At 49.6% G+C, this 5,842-nt stretch overlaps 1 protein-coding gene across 1 annotated transcript in view; it reads right to left on the bottom strand.

The window, feature by feature from the left end:
• The window catches only part of Kiaa0930 (KIAA0930 ortholog), a 42,148-nt gene that overhangs the window by 17,361 nt on the left and 18,945 nt on the right, over positions 1 to 5,842 (bottom strand). The gene's annotated exons all lie outside the window — the stretch shown is intronic.

Genomic DNA, 5,842 nt, shown 5'->3' on the forward strand with positions numbered 1-5,842 from the left:
CTGGCTAGACCAGTGGTCCTTAACCGGTGGGTCACAACCCACTTGGGGTAGGTCACCTCTCCACCCCTTCCATCTGGCTAGACCAGTGGTCCTGAACCGGTGGGTCACAACCCACTTTGGGTCGAACAACCCTTCCCCAGGGGTCTCCTAAGACCATTGGAAAACACAGATTCACATTATAGTTATAACAGTAGCAAATTACAGTTATGAAATAGCAACAAGAATTATGTTACGGTGGGCATCGCCACAGCAGGAGGAACTGTATTAAAGGGTCAGAGCATTAGGAAGGCTGAGAACCCTGCCCTAGATGGGTCATCACCCTGTGCTGCTCAACTCCTTACACTCCTGAGTGTCCTTCTTTCCCCATTTCCCAGGAACCATAGAGAACTAGTCCTAGGGCCTTGCTTCTGAAGGAAAGGTCTACCACGTATGACACCCTCCACTGTCCTCAGAGGTAGTCAGTGGCCACACCAGGGGCTGATGGCAAGCAGAAGGTGCCAGCCACACCACAGAGCCCCTGCCCTCTGACAGCAGTGTGTTGTCCACCCATTCCTGCCTGGTGGGACACATGAGCAGTGGGAGGGAGTCAGGATCAGGGTCAGAACACCTTGCCAGCCTCCAGTGAAGGTAGGGGCAGGCTCACGGCACAGAGCAGTCACATCCACTGGCACTGGAAATTCCTGCCTCCCTTTCGCATCCCGCAATGTCCAACTATGTACACACCGTGAGATGAAGCAAAAACTTCTCTGGCCTGACAAACGGGCCTATGACTTCAGTCCTGACCATGTCACAGCCATGCAGTTCACATGTGTCAGTCACAGAGGAAAGCACTGTCCTTCCTTTTGAATACATACGACTGTGGGACTTGTGTGCTGAGACTGAAGGCTAGGCACTTGCCGAGCATGGAGCATGGACAAGGTCAGGGGCTCCCTCCCCAGGACCACAAAGGGCCACCTGGCAGTGGCTTCTAGGGCATCCAGGCAATCCAAACCATCAACAAAACAATAGCAATGACCTTAACCACAAATCAGTTAGGCAAAGAACCATGTGGACTGTTACTGTAAATCCTGTCACTCAAATGCCCCCACCTCATTTCACAGAAGAGGCTCAAGGATGTGCACAAGGTCCCAGAGCTGGAGACTCATCTGCCAGATGGACACACTCAGGCCTTGAAAGATCTGTGCTCAACAACTTGTTGAAAAGGAACCAGTCACAGATGCCGAGTGGGCAGGCTGCTGGCAGGTCCAGGGCACCAGGAGCAGAAGCTGGGCAGGGCGTTATTCAGGTCAAGGGCGGCGGGGGCCAGGCAGGTCCCATCCCTATTCCACAAACTCCAAAAGTGGAGCTGGGGCGACGGCTCTTTCACAGGACTGGGGTTTGATTCATAAACCCACATAAATCAGCTCACCATCACCTATAACTCCAGCTCCAGGGGACCCAGTGCCCTCTTCCGGCCTCTGTGGACAACTGCACTCCCGTGCACAAACACACACATAAATGCACACACACTTGAAAATCATGAAACAAATCTTTAAACCTGACCCTTATTTATGATGTGGGTCCCTGGGTCCCTTTCTCTACCCTTCCATATTACTCATTTTTTTTAAACATTTATTTATTTGTGTGCATGTATATGAGATGTGTATATCAGGCTGTGGTGCACGTGTGGGAGTCTGCTCTGTTCTTTCACCGTGTGGGCCTGGGGTTGGGGGAGGGCACTCAGGCCACCAGGTTTCAGCAGCAAGTGTCCTGAGCCACTAAGTCTCTCCTTGCCCTACTTGTCTCTTTAATCGGGAATCCTCCTAGCTCACCTCTCAAGTGCTGGGGATTAGAAATGTGAGCCAGCGTGCCTGGCCTGAATGGTATTTTTATTTTATTCCATGTGTTTAGATGTTTCACCTGCATGTACGCCTGGATACCACATGTGTGCCTGGTGCCCAGAGAGGCCAGAGGGGACGCTGGATCCTTGAACTAAAGTTACAGCCGTCTCTGAGCTGCCACATGGGTTCCGGGAACTGAACCCGGGTCCTCTGTAAGCGCTGCTTGAGTGCTTACTGGTTGAACCATCTCTCCAGTCTGCTGAATGGTATTTTTATTTATTTATTTTTTTTAAAAGATTTATTTATTTATTATATGTAAGTACACTGTAGCTGTCTTCAGACACTCCAGAAGAGGGTGTCAGATCTTGTTACGGATGGCTATGAGCCACCATGTGGTTGCTGGGATTTGAACTCTGGACCATCGGAAAAGCAGTCAGGTGCTCTAACCCACTGAGCCATCTCACCAGCCCCTGAATGGTATTTTTAAAGGAACAAATTTGCCTTCTGAAAAAGGTCAGCTGCTTATAAAGCTGTCTTGACTCAGTCCTGTCTACCTATGTTCAACTAGAAAATGAGGTGACTGTCCACAGACAGGCTAGTACACACATGTTCACAGGAGTTTCCCTACGAGCCCCAAAGTGGAAGCCAGGAAAGGAGACACCACACAACCAAGCCAGCCAATGACTGACAACTCCCATAGCACCACAGAGGAATCAGAAGGAATCAGAATTACCACATACAGAAGTCAGGCTCACAAGACTAAATTCTGTGTGATTAAATTCTCATGGAATTTCAGAAAAAGAAAAAAGAAGTGAAGAAAAGCAGATGATGCTGGTGACACTGGGTGTGACCGTGACACTTGTGACCCAAGAACTCCAGGGTTTAAGGCCATCTGGCTTATAAGAGAGAGAGAAAAAAAGCAGAGGTGGTTGTCTTAAAAATAAAGCACTGGGCCTGGACAGACGACTCGGCAGCTAGTGCACTGGCTGCTCTTGCAGAGGACCTGGATTCAGTTCCCAACAGCCACCTAGCAGCTCATAACCATCTGCAACTCCATTCCAAGGGACCCAGTACCCACCGTGGGGTCTAGCCTCTTTGGGCACTGCACAATATGGTACACTTATATACATGCAGGCAGAATACTTATACAGGAAAAAAAAAGCAAACCTAAAATTAACAAAGCAAAACAAAAAGAGTAACAAAAATAGGCTACATTCTGTGCTGTTAATAAAAGTGAATAATGGAACAACTTTCAGGAGGTAGGGAGGATTCTGGGATTCTGCAACTACTGGCACTTGCCGAGAATTAGGTGAATTATGGTATATCTACTACGCCAAATGTCTGTTGATCATTAGTTTACTCAGAGGTCTAGGAACCAAACCCAGGGGCCTCATTTGTGCTAAGCAAGCATTGTATTTCTAAACCACTTCCACAGTCATGCCACCTTGTAAAGGCTGTGAAGGCTACAGACAGACACAGGAATGCGGGCCAGGCAGTCCTGGGTAAAAAGACCAAACTCTGTTATAGTCATGCCTACTGAACCACAAACCACAGGAAACAGGAGAAGCAGAGACGGAACGGTTGGGCAGCTGACTTTCACAGGTTGGTCACCACTGACCAGCGCTGGCCAGTCTCTCTACCTGACTTCCTTCTCCACAAACTATCTTTTGCCATAAATCTATGGCTTGGTGCCACAAGCCTAGTGAGCATGAAGGGAGAGGGAGAGAGGCCTCTACACAGGGAGGGAAAGGCGGACACAGAGGTGTTTTCCATCCCATAGCTGGACACAACAGATCTGCCATAGAATGTCTAACGACTGGGGACACAGAGCAATGAAAGCATTGACATTCTACGACATAGATCCTTGTCCCAACTATTCCACACACACACAGACTGCTCCTGCACCTTCCACATTCCCAGAATCATGGTGAGGTCCAGGGTAAAGTTCCTTACCTGGCTACGATGCTCCCTCTACATGGGGCAAGTGAAGAAACTGGCTGTGGCTGTTCTGTGTGCCTCTCTGGACAGCCTGAATGAAGTCACTGGGTCACAGCCTCCCAGAATCCTTTGGTGCTGTGGTACAGTAACTGAGTGAACACAGGAGGCAACTGAATCTTTTTAGCCTGCTATTTCTTTCTCCCTTAGGTAAGCCCTTCTCCTTTCCTTTCCCCAAGCCTGTCCAGCAAGAATTCCCGAGTCAAAGCCTGGGAGCTGTCAGTCTAGCATAGACCTTTCTAGTCCCCAGAACCTTATTTGTTTCTGGGCTGCAGCCACAGGTGCAGGTTTTAGTGAGTTCAGTGGGCCCAAACCTCAGGCTGGCAGGCACAGCCTAAAGCTGAGCCACTCTCTTGGGCAGCACCACGGACAGTTCCCACATGCCAGGCTCCTTCCTTCGTCCATGCTGGGGTCCTGGGGGGGCAGCAATGAGTCAGTTTTCCTTGCTCCTGGGGACCTACAGGGACAGGCTAGGAGCAAGAGTGACTCTGGCCACACTGTCACCAAGCAATCAATTCACAACCTGTTTTATGATGAATTCTGTCTAAGGCATTTGACTTCATGAGTGGCTCACTAATATCAGATGCATTCATGCCCAAACACAGAACACAGCCCTGAGAACCTGACTTCTCTGACCTGAGAGGGAATTCTAAGATCTGTCTGTGATGCTGAGGAGACCAGCATTCCCTCAGACAGATCTGTTGTTTATCAACTGAGGACACAGAAGCCAAGCGTCTGCCGCCCTGTTCACTCCCAGCTGGAAATCTGTCAGGTGAGGTTTTTCACCACTTTGCAATGTCTGCCATCCAGGCAGGCATTGATGTGGAGCGGCAAGCAACAGACTCACTGAATGGAACCCATGAATAATTAGGGAAGAACTGACTGGAGCTGAAGGAGGAAATGGAGGCCGGAAACTTGCTTAGAAATGATTAGGTTACATTTATTAGTAAAATTTACCTAAAGGAACACGCATCTGCCAGGCAGTCTAAAGACGCTGGCTGATAATGCTAATGAGGTCCTGTGCTTTGTATCCGGGAGAGCATAACTCTGCCAGCCAGGCAGGACGACCCTGGAAACAGCCCAGGAAAAGCAGCCCTGGTCTGTCTCGGGATGACTATGTCAGTATTTCTACATTGCACATCTCCCCCACTCATCCAGACAACCAGACCTCGGAGCTTCTGTCTCTGAGAGGCGTGGGTAACTCCTCAGAGTGTAACTTGGGGCCATGCACCTGTATAAGCGAAGGTTTCCACGCAGAACTGGTTCCCTTCTGGGCATTAGCCAGGACAGGTTGCTTGCTGTTGTTACAGAGTTCTTTCTTTATTAACCTCTGTGTGCTTGATCTCACTGGGAAGGCATAAAAATATCATAACATACTGGTCGGCTCCAGATAGGGTTGCAGACCAGTTGGTTCTCCTGAACTGATGGGTCTTCTACAGGCAGGGAGAGAGCACATATTGGGGTGAGCACCAGGCCTGGGCCTCCCTGACCCTTGTGTTCTCTCTCTGCCTCTGTAGCAGCAGGTTCTCTGCCTCACTGTGCATATGAGAGATGGTCTGCCATCTTGGGTTCAGGCTTCATCTCAGAACTCCAGTTAACCAACAAGCCTGTACCAGTTTCCAGGTCATTCCCTAACAACCACCAATCAGGAGAAAACAGAAGTTACAGCTGTAAAGTTTATGGTTTGGCTCCTAGCACCAGCCAATCATTTTAAAGGGGCAACAAATTCCATAATAGCCCCCCAATCGGATGTGTGTCGGGCTAGAAACCCCCTTGCTTGCTTGCTTGAAACTGGGTTCAGGCTTCACCTCCCTGCCCTGTTCTGCATCAGTGACGGTGGTGAGCCCAAGCCGGAGCCTGAATAAAGACCACAGTGCGACTGCATTAGAATCGGATCCTTGGGGCTGGTGAGATGGCTCAGCGGGTAAGAGCACCCGATTGCTCTTCTGAAGGTCCTGAGTTCAAATCCCAGCAACCACATGGTGGCTCACAACCATCCGTAATGAGATCTGACTCCCTCTTCTGGA

This window comes from Mus pahari, chromosome 17 (assembly GCF_900095145.1).
Source record: "Mus pahari chromosome 17, PAHARI_EIJ_v1.1, whole genome shotgun sequence".
Classification (NCBI taxonomy): Eukaryota; Metazoa; Chordata; class Mammalia; order Rodentia; family Muridae; genus Mus; species Mus pahari.